At 38.7% G+C, this 11,760-nt stretch overlaps 1 protein-coding gene and 1 pseudogene across 1 annotated transcript in view; both read right to left on the bottom strand.

The window, feature by feature from the left end:
- Positions 1–11,760, bottom strand: part of LOC138241222 (acyl-CoA-binding domain-containing protein 6-like) — a 496,682-nt gene that overhangs the window by 208,414 nt on the left and 276,508 nt on the right. The window lies entirely within an intron of this gene.
- LOC138241247 (deoxyribonuclease-2-alpha-like) overlaps positions 1–11,760 on the bottom strand; it is a 119,495-nt pseudogene that overhangs the window by 73,498 nt on the left and 34,237 nt on the right.

Raw genomic sequence — 11,760 nt, 5'->3', positions numbered from 1 at the left:
TAATAAAAGTGCTGGATCTGACCTGCCTTCAATTATTCCTGTGGCCCCATTAGGCAGTTCGTATCAAGCACATTATATTGATACTAGTATTCCTGTTCGGCACATATCTGCGACTTCTGTTTCTGTGGATGCGGCTAAAGGGTTTGTTTATCAGGAGTACTGACATCGCGCAGTTTAATAATGGAATGGTTATGCTGTATTTTGATTTTATGACTCAAATCCGACTCCTTGGAGTTAACAGTATACACCCATGGATAGGTATATCCAACTACACGTGTGTATTAGCTTTCAACGCTACACTTTTCTCAAAATATGGCGAATCCAAGTGATCTCCAGTGTCTTTTAAACATAATCATTCAGTTTGTTTTCACAGCAGTTTTGTAATAAATTAATAGTGTAATGCTGACAGCACTTTACACAGAAACCACGCAATGGATGAATATTAAATATATATTTTTACTAGCTAAATCAATAACACCACAGACTACGTATTCCAAAACACAAGACAACCTATGCTTTTCAGAACAGGTGGTTAAGGTTAAATAAAAACAATCACCACATCTTCATATACAGTATAGTTACTACATTATTGATCAACTTGAAGCATTGGATTTTATGACTGTTTACTCTGTGGAGCTGTCCACTTTGACTGGCTTTGTAATGGGCCTGTACAGTTTAAAAGAGAGAGTTTATGGTCACATTTCTATAAAGAATAAGGTTACAGTGCCATGCTGGTGTTTCGATCTGGTAAGAATATCTTAATTCTATTAAACCTTCCAGCATTCCTTAACGATTTACTGATTTTTAAGTCAAAGGCCATACGCCTAGCTGAAGTTAAAAAATATCTGAGGAACTTAAACCATTATCAAGATGGCACTTGAAAAAATAGGAATGTCTCTAATGTTGGGTAGTATTGAGTTTCCCCTTGAAGTCTTGATTTTCTGACCTGCTCAATGCCTATGACCTCACAGTGATGTCACTCACAGTCGTGTTCTTCTCCAGTGGGTTATCTCTCTTTTATAAGCTCAAAGCATGTCAAGAGGGGAAAGACTCTCTCTCATGAGCATGTCAGAGGAGTTTGTGCACATTTCCTCACCCTGTTTCAATTGTGTCATTTTAACCTTGGCTAATCCGATAGGTAAATATTAACGCACATATAAGCCGTGCCCGGGAATGTAGACAGTGGAAACTGAAAAATGAACTTTTCATGGCACAATTTACCAATTTAGACTATTTTAGACAATAGTCTAGTTTTTATATAAATAAAGGTAAATGTAAAGGTGCTTTTTTTTCCTGCACGAAACTGTCTTTCATAATGTAATATTATGCTGTGGATTAAAAACAAAAGATTCTTTAAGTATAAGTTGTTATAATTAAATGCCATTGTATGCTATATTCGTTTATAGCAGTGCAGATGGGTAGCTGTGTCAGCATGCGTAGTCTGTAAAGGAACAATAGGTTTATCCCATGCTGAAAAGAGAACCGAGAAAACACAAAGTTTCGGCTGTGAAGCCTTCTTCAGGTGTGTCTCACAGACCTTAAGAAGGCTTCACAGTCGAAACATCATATTAGTTTATAGCTGTATATTTAATTTGTAAAAAGACGTTTTTGAGCAAAAAATATGTATTTCTAACATCACACTTAAAGAGGGAGTAGAAACTCCATTGAAACAGATGCCCACAGCCACAATTTAACGGCAGCTGATTGTCAGAGCCACCTGAGAAGTGACTTAGAAAAGCCTAATTTCGCAGGGAAATGGTTGTTCTCTTTGAAAGATTCAATTGAATATATGGAATTAATATTCTGTTTGAATGTATCTCATGAATGCTGTTAAATGATAGTACCTACACAGTACTAACTACATGCTTCAAGACTAACATTGAGCAAATTAAATTCTAGAGGCTAAATACTGTATGCAGTACAGTGGGAAATATTGAATTGTTTTGGGAAATAAAAGACAAATTATATTTACAGTGACTACTGTTCAGGGGATAAAGTGAGCTCCTGAAGTGATTATCCAGAAATAACTAATTTATATACCATAAATATAGTGTTGCCAAAGCAGGACAGTTTAGTCCAAAAACCTACTGTTCCCCCTAGTGGAAATCTAATGTTTGTACCGCTTCCCTTGTGCTACAAGAATATTTGCCAGTATTAAATGATCATAATGTATCTCTTCCAGGCTAAAATAAGGTCACTAGTCACTAGTCAGCTAGTAATAATAATAATTAATAATTGCTTACACTTATATAGTGCTTTTCTGGACACTCCACTCAAAGCACTTTACAGGTAATAGGGACTCCCTTCCACCACCACCAATGTGCAGTATACACCTGGATGATGCGACAGCAGCCATAGTGTGCCAAAACGCTCACCACACATCAGCGGGGAGGAGAGCAGAGTAATGAAGCCATTTCATAGATGGGGATTTATTAGGAGGCCATGATTGGTAAGGGCCAATGGGAACTTTGGCCAGGACGCCAGGGTTACACCCCTACTCTTTTCGAGAAACGCCCTGGGATTTTAAATGACCAGAGAGAGTCAGGACCTCGGTTTTATGTCTCATCTGAAGGACGGCGCCTGTTTACAGTATAGTGTCCCTGCTTAGCTTCAGTGGGTTGCCAGTTGTGAGTTGCAGAGTGATAAAATGGATTGTATGCTCTTTATTTACTAGGGATGTGAATTTGAAGGACTGTATCCACATCTTATTGCACCCAGCCTGACCGTGTGGCTCTGCAGATCAATCAGTGAACACACATTTAGTTAGCAAATTTGATCCCTCTGTCATCCACTGAGTCTTTTTCAGACGTTCCAATCTTTGGCATTTGTATGATGTAATCTTGGTCACAAATCCGAATGCAGATTATGTCCAAAAGAAAGGATAATCCTCTTGCAACTAAACAGATAAGCAGTATAATTGTTGATGACTGTAATTTTCTTTGCTCTCACACTGCAACAGAAATGAAGAAACTGACCTCTGGTAATTGCAGAGCCCTTCTCCACAGCATTGAATTGGATCAAGTGATTAGACAATGGATGGATAATATTCCATGTGGCATGCTGCTGTGACTGAGAATATTGAGGACAACACCTGTATAACTATAAATGGCTACAATACCATAATTTACCATGATTAAAATTGCATTTCTACACTTCTTTTCCATCCCAAAGGATCCCAAAGTCTGTCACACATTGTTCACCATTATACCAGCAGTTCCTCGGAGCTACAGATGAAAAGTGGTTGAAAAGTGAGAAATTTCTTTACCAATTATTTTAAGGAAAAATTTAAGGTAGGCCAGATTAAGAATTCCTGAGTGAAATCTAGCCAGAATATAGAGGGGTTAACACACCTATTCATATAAACGAGGATCTTAAATAACCAAGTATGAAATTTAAAGCACGGCATTGCTACCGTACAAATACCTTCAGCCAAACCGCAAACAACCAGAACACATCTCGAGACTGAGGAATTAAGAACCTCGTGAAATGGCCGTTCCGCTGTGACGTCATCCTACCGTCGCACCCAAAATGATGTCTGTACGTTTTCAATCCCTTTCTGCAGCTACCCAGCTACAGATACCATCTTTCCAATTTAACAGCTTCTTCCTGCATATTAGGTGTCGTTTTAGACATATCTAGAAAAGACACATACAGACACATCAACCGCCAAAAAGCAAGACTGGGCAGAGAGAGGGTGTTTTCATCCTTATTTCACCGGTGAAGCCCAACTGAAAGGAACTAGGAGACAGCAGAGTGCAAGAGTAGCATTATAAAACGCTTTAAAAAAAGGGTTTATAAGACTATAAAACCTACTGTATATACAATATACTTCTATAGGAATTTAAGTCTGAAGGTGAACCGGACCCCTCGTCACATTACGAACACTACAAAAAGTAGTTATTTTTAGGATATTTTCTTCAGGAGCTCCACTTGCTTTCTATAACTAAGTTAGGAAATGGAAGGGCACATCGCAGTAGTCACTGAAAACTAGGTCTTGATATACAGAAAAAAGATATAGTTTTTAAATATAGTACAGTTGGAGATTTCCGTATGTACTGTGGCCACTGTCTTGTTATGTTGCTCTGTACAAATGACTAATCAGTCCGCGCTTTTAAAACAAGTGTTTATTACTTTGTATTATTATTATTATTATTATTATTATTATTATTATTATTATTATTATTATTATAGGTGTAAATTATTAAAAGGCAAACCGTGTGTTATATTTTGGGGTCTCTAGGCTCCACTGGCAGAGCCAGACTGTTTGGGACGTGTGACCACACAGGTTTGATACCGTGAAGGCTTTGAGTTAGAATGGCGACATTCAAATTAAACATTAAATCGGACATCGCCTTTTTGTCTGGATTTTCTAATTAAAACCTAATTATAAATATATATAAAAAAACAAGTCCGTCCTGGGACGAATACTGTAGCTTCCCTGCTGCAGCTTTTAATGACGTCTTTACTTAACTTGTACACGCTGGATACGTCAGATAAGGCAACTGCTTTGCAGATCTGACGTTATAATAGACAACATTTTGGTTATACAGTGGTTTATGCTCAAGTCCGAATTATACAAAATAAAGTCTAAACGCTCACGAACACGACGGAATTGTTTTCTCAAAATAGATTAATTGATTAATGGATTAATGGAACGAGATCAGGGTTAAAATGGAGAGAAAGAAACCGGGATCTGGAGCTGTGAGTGTATTATCCATACTTTTAAATATTTGAACTTTTAGGTAGTGAATCGTAAAAAAATCAGCATTAGTTTAGCTTTAAAATGTAAGGTTTAGTAAAACAGTAAAAACGTACACCTCGTAGTAATATTTCTAATACTGTTTTAAAAGCTCTAGAAGGTAAAATAAATGGAACGTGATTTTAAAAATTCCAGCTATGTGTTCTGTATTTTATGGGAATATACGTACTGTACTTTTCTTTTGTTGTCTTAAAATGTCTCGGGTGAGAATATGCCTTCCCAATCTAAAACTCTAAACAGACTTAGAGAATCAACTCGTTTGTGCAGAAGAAAAAAAAAAGAATGTTATGAACTGATTTAGCCCTCTGAACACCCTAGGGTAACTCTTCTTACCTATCTATAAAAAGATATGTCAGGAACCGTGGCCCTTAAATGCAGGGACTGCTTTTAAAAGTTAGTTTTGTAGCTGATTATGCCACCTAGCAATTCTAAAGACCTTTTCCCCCAGCAACAAGTTCTTTTTATCTTCCAGAACCACTAGTGCATCCACAGACCAGAGAACACAGTCATCCTACATCATTTCAATTTTTATTACAGTACTTTGCAATTCCAGTATCTATTATAGCCTAATCCACAGAACACAGATTACAACTTATCCACTAGAGGTACTTACATACTCACAGAACACATTGCAGACCAGCTCAAGAGCCCCATTTGACCCCAGTTACCAAAACCAGAGTTCCAAAGGAAAAGTCCAGCTGCAAATATTCTCCCAAACCCAGCCCCAGTTGGAGACCTGGTGTGCCTGCTTCTGTCATAGCAAAGAAACTCTGTGTAGTCTTAGGGATCCTCCTCAGTCCTGGCTGAGTCCGTTTTTTAATATGCCCCCCCCATTTGTCTCTGAGTCAATTTTTTGAGTAGAGAGGGGAGGAAGACAATGCCTTCCTCCCTTGCTCACTGTAGAGAGTCCCTGGTGTCCAAACCCTCTCCTGGGTGCTGTGGTACAAATTGGTTATTCCTTTTTCTTCTGTTTCTGTGTGCTCTGGCTCTGTCACTGGGGTTATTAAAGCCCCCCTACCTTTCTTTGGGGGGGGGGGGGGTTGATAGTTTTGGGTGTAAGCAGAGCTAACTTCTTGGGGCTCATTGATCAAATGGCTATATACAGATGGCCAGGTGTAAGATTGCTCTAGAACATTCTAGATTTTCTAGAATTGTTATGTTCTAGATCCACCTCCTCAGTCTGAGGCTCGGCTAGGCCAGTTTTGACATGCCATGTGTCTTCTCTGAACTGTGTGGTAATTAACAATGTTTGCAATAGCATCTTTATCAGTAGGAAGCCCCAGAACAAAGAAAGACACATATTACCACCCTCATTGAAGTCACTGGTCATTCTATACAAACTTCTATGCAAAGTCAACATTGTCCTTGATACCTGCTGTTGCCCCCACACCCATTTTATTTCACTCTGTGACAGATGAAATCATTTCTGCCATCAGCTCTGCTTGTTTTTTCTGGCGTTTTGGCTGTGGTTCTGTGAGGTATGATAGCTATGTTCTGTGTTTCAGGGCTGCTATACCATGCTGTATGCACTGCAGGGAGAGCAGCAGCTGTTGGAGAGACCCATCGGCACTAAACTGCCGTTAATCCCAGGGTCTAAACCTCAATTTTGCAGGACTGCTCTTTCGGAGAAAGTAAGTGTAACCTAAAATGAAAAGCATGAATACATTTATTCTTATTTAAATCCAAACATTTAAATTGTAAAAAATGACATGTTTATTCATGGTTTTCTTTCTTTTTAAGGGTAAACCAACATGTAAAATTGTATAATATGAAATGATACCTGGGACACATTAACACATTTCTGTGTGTGTTAGTATAATGTGGTTGCTGTAATGATAAAACTGTAAGCAAACTGTCTTCCCTTGACATCTTTGTGCATATAACATCAGGAGTAAGGTTATATATTTTTCTAGACGCAGTATATTGATCACATTATTGAAATTCAGCTGTACTGTATGCCTTAAAGCTTATTGTGCTTACTGTCTTTTTGCAATGTAGTCATTTTTAGTTGGCTACAATGACTGAGAAATTGGAATTTGATTTTCAAGAACATAGAAAAAAATGATAACAGCGATTCTGGAGTAGTCTTCCAAGAAACTGGCGACAGCCTTCGGAGGGGGGAGAAAAAAAACATTCTCATTTTTATGTTCAGAAACATAGGGGGATACATATCTGTGTTTACCTATACATATCATGTTTTAATAAAATACTTACCTTCTATTTCAGCTGCACCAGCCATCTCCTGACTTCACTCTGACTGATCCCCACGGTTTCCTTTTGGATTCGAAGTACAACAGCCTCCATGACCCCCACCTGCGCACCTATTACCATCGCAAGGGCATGCAGGAGTCTCTGCAGAACAGAGGCTTAATCAATGAGCAGAAGAAAGTAAGGCTGTTTGGAGTTTGTGCAAAGAATAAGGCTTTTTTGGTATGGTGAAGGAGTGAGGTGTTGTCAAAAAAAATAGACCAGGTTCTAGCTCATTTAGCTGTAATAGTTTCCAGTAGCGTGATTTAACTCATGTCTGCACTCCAGCATAGATGTATTCGGTGGGCAGGCCTTTGGTTGTAATCAAAGCATGTAATAGTAGATGTAATCAAAGCAGGCCTATGGTTTGTGCTAAAGTCCTTATGCTCAATAAATATTCAAACACAGAGTACTTGACTGTGCTCTAGATTTGTAAAATAAAAATAAAAACATTTAACCTCCTAGACAGTACTTGAAACATGTTTTGTCTGTTTTCAGGTCCTCTGCTCTTTGAAAGAATACAATCAATATCATAACTACCTTAGCAATGTGAAGTTGCAGTATGACAAAAATTATGTGACTAAACAGGTAAGTGTGATGTTTTTAAACAACCGTCCATCTGATTCTGACTCTTCATCATAGACTTCTGCCTTTATCCAGCCCGCAATCAGTAACGTTTCTAGATGAAGGCTTCCATAAGATCTCTCCATTATGCACTTTTGAATATACTGCTGTCATCATGTCATCTTCAAGGAAGTCTCTACCTTGACTGTGTTTGTATTCTAAGGATCAATTTCAATGTTTTCTTTCAGTTTCTTCTCTAATTGCTATGAAGCTCATTTCTGTTTTAGTGTTTTGACGCTGATGATGTTGTTGCTTATGTTTGTCACTGCTCTAGCCTATTTTAGCTTCTTCTTGTTAGTTCAGCCATACTGTACATCTTTTCATGATACTTTGTGTTGTTTATAGCCCATATAGTCCTTTCTGCATGCAGGATATGGGTTTCATATCATAAGAAAAGTTACGAATGAGAGGAAGCTCTTAAGCCTGTTTGGTAATTACTTGTTAATTGGTCTGTGAGTCTCATCCAGCTGTTTCTTGAAAGAAGTCAGCGTTCAACAAGCAGACTTGACTGTGAGGATTTTGAATATTTGAAACAGGTCGCCTTGTAGTCTTCTCTGTTCACGATAACAGAGTTAAAAAAAGATAGTTTTTTTTATTCATTGAGGCTGGGCAATATATCTGGATGTTTTTCTTTGTGGTAAACCACTAATTGTACCACCCGAATCGGAGCATTCACTGCTTATCTGTACTGCGCTGTAGACTTTAATCCATTTTCAGTGCAAACAAATGTATTTTTCCAAACACATGTTAATACAGGCAGCTTTTGTGTGTAGTCCAAAACAGAATTTATAAGTCTTCTTTGCCAGACAAGGCTGAAAAACGACTTGAACTTCCATCCATCCCTTTCCATCCACGTCATCTAATCTAACCGCCTCATCTAAGGGCTGCAGGGAGCCGGGGCCTATCCCAGAAAGCAACGGGCTTAAGGCGATATACACCCTTGACCAGAATTAAGTCCATTGCAAGACACACACAGACACAAATTCACTCTAGAACCAATTAGACACCTTTTTTTCTACCAGTATAGTATGGCTTTGGACTGTGGGAGCAAACCAGAGCAAACCGTGAAAAACCCATGTGAATATGGGGAGACCATACAAACTCCACACAGACAAATCACCTCAGGCTCAGAATAGAGCCCCTGGCCCCAGTGTTGCGAGATAACAAGGTTAACCACTGTATCCAAGATATACATCTTAAATTGAAATGTTTAGATCAACAAACTACAGTAGCTCAGCCTTCACTCTTATACATTTGCAAACACATTCTATCGGTGTGAGTTCAAATTAAAAATCTAATGGAAAAAGTCAGTGTTGGTTTTGAAGTGCACACTCGGCTATAATAGTGCTTAGGAGAACCTTGCAATGAAGGGAGTGTGGCACTCTAGTAAAAGGCTGTGCTGGCTTTCAGAAAACAATAGTGAAGAAGTTCTTGGAGCTCCAGGAGCAGAACGAGATTCCCAGGGATATCAGCTTCACCGATGTGAGGGAATGGCTCCTTGAGGAAGGATCCAAGAATATTTCAGACCAGTTTATGGCTAACAGAGACAGGTAATAACATACGGGAGCTCCTCACTCTTTAACAGCAAGTTCCTGCCTTTTGGATTCCTGATTTGTTGTATTTGTATCACATTTTTTTTTTGTTTCGCTGTAAATATGTGTAAATATTTTACTGTTATGCTTAAACATTAGATGTCAAGAATACAACTGTAAGTAAAGGTTTGCCTTAAGTTAATTAATTGTGCAAGCAAGTGGAAGTCTTGACTGAGTCAAAGTTTTCCAAAAGATGAACATTTGCTCTACGGAAATACCACATTCACAAATTCCTCTGCTGCTGTCTGACATTGCCTTGTGGATTAAGCTTTCTTTTCTGTTGTTGTTTATGAAGGCACCAGGCAGGAGCTCCGAAAACAGAGGAGATATGCAGTGGTGAAATACAGCGTATGAGAGGTCTGCAGTACAGCAGACAGGATGAGGTATGAGAATACAGTTTGATTTATTTTGACCCAGGGCTGCTCCCGGTCATCACCTGGATGACAGATCTTTAATAGCTGGTTTCCTTCTGCATCTTAAACTGATTAGAGACATTTATATCAACTCTGGCAAGTGACTTTGTGACACCTCTGTAAATACAGCATGATTGGGGAGCAAGCAAAAGATAACAGGATCTCTAGCATAACTGTTTTAAAAGATGTTCTCTTTCTGACAAGTAATTAAGCATTTTATGTTGCAAAATGCGAATTAAAAAAATTCTCTCACCTTATACTTTATACGCCTCTTCCAGCCGAACAGATTTCTGCAGAGTGGATACCCTTAGTGAATCATGTTACTGTATCGTCACACTTAGACTTCAGACACTTTTCATACGCTTTTATGAATCTTACATTCCACACTGTAGCTTAACTCACTTTTAAAACACATAGTTTATTCACCCCTTTCATTGATTTATCAGCTTTCAAATCACCAGCATTATCAATATATAGTATTTAGCCTCATCGGTTTTCTACATCAGTTTAATCATGTTTCTTGTTTTTTTTTCACATTTTCACTGTACATTGCTGTATGGTATGTTATTTTCCCAGTTATTTTGTCTTTGGGCTTCCCAGACCACATTCAGCTGCTGAATGCTCCTAATATGCTGAAAAATGCCCAAAGGCCTCAATTGCTAGATTGTAAAAAGGGGAGAGATTCAGCTCCACATGATCTAACAGATTCCTCAATAATTAATGTACCACCTATAAGCAGGTGACATATATAAATATAAATGTCTAGTAGCGTAGCTGTTTTGTGCTCAACACAATCTAGCTTTCTGCTGTTTCTCATCTGCTTTGCCTTTTCACTGACGGCTCTACAGATGTGGAAAATCAGAGAAAGGGCTTTACAGATGAGGATAGAGGAAGATGCCCGGAGGGAGGTGCGACAGGCCCAGCTGAAGAATCAGACCAGAGCTAGAAGGCACAAAAAGGTACTGGAGTAATGGATGTTTGGATTCATCCTCTTAAGGTGAACTTTTCTTCATGCAAATTCCGGACTTGACACTGACCTTGCAGGTATATTTTGTTGTATTTCCAAGATGACCACCTATAGGTTTAAATTAATAACCTGAACGAATACTTTTTGGATCCTCAGTGACCACAATGAGCATGGTATGTTGGCACCTCATTCAATTCATGGTTATAGCACTGCATCTCCAAAGCCCATGGTTTATCTCCAGCCTTGGGCACCTGCCTGTGGGGCATTTATTCTGCGTGTTGTGGATTTTAATTCCATGTAACATCCCAGAGACATGCTGCTTTGCATAATTGGCTGTTCTAAAGTATCCCTCCGGGGTATCTCCCCAATAGGATCCAAGAGGGTGGTTGATGATCTCTCCTCTTCATTACCTAAGCATTAGAGGAGAGACATTGCTGCTTCAATCTCTTATACCCAGCCTGCAAGGTTCTGAACTACACACAGAGTCTTTCATCCAAGTAATGTTGGACCCAGCCTTTCTTCTTCTGAGCTCTGACCAGACCCAGCTTCCCAGCTTCAGGGTGCTGTAGATTGAGATGAGATTGGAGTCTCCTGTAGTTTTTACTTGAGCTGGAATTTCAGTGGTGCCCAACAGCTTCTGTCTGATACTAAATTAAAATGTGACCTTATGGACGGGAAGTTTTCTACTAGCAACATGTTGGGTTGCAAGCTAGTTCATTTGTCATTAAATACTAGAGTAATGGAAAAACATGTGCTTTTTAATACAAGATGTTCAACAATGAGATGGACCTTTTCATCTTTTGTTGAGAGGCTTTCCTTTTTCTTTAAAGAATAGCCACTTGTGAAAGGTTTTCTGTCATTCTCAGGCATTTGAATTATATGAAAGGAAGGTTGCTCTCCTGCAGCAAAAGCTAAATGAGAGTTTACAGGAAAGGAAGGATTTTGAGAGAGAAATGCAAGACAGTATTAAAAGGCAATATTTTAAAGAAGTACTTCAGTCTGGAAAATAGGGTAAGCTTCTAGATCCAATATTTTGCAGTGGTACAACTGAGATTTAGTTCACAATTTAATGTGTTTTAGTTTGTTGGCCAGAGGGAATGATGCAGGTTGACAACATATTGATCTAAACTATCTGAAAGGACTATTCAACTAAAAGGA

The sequence above is a fragment of the Lepisosteus oculatus genome, chromosome 9, assembly GCF_040954835.1.
Source record: "Lepisosteus oculatus isolate fLepOcu1 chromosome 9, fLepOcu1.hap2, whole genome shotgun sequence".
Lineage (NCBI taxonomy): Eukaryota > Metazoa > Chordata > Actinopteri > Semionotiformes > Lepisosteidae > Lepisosteus > Lepisosteus oculatus.
Note: the sequence above shows the minus strand (reverse complement) of the source record. Positions and strands in the feature narration are given on the sequence as shown.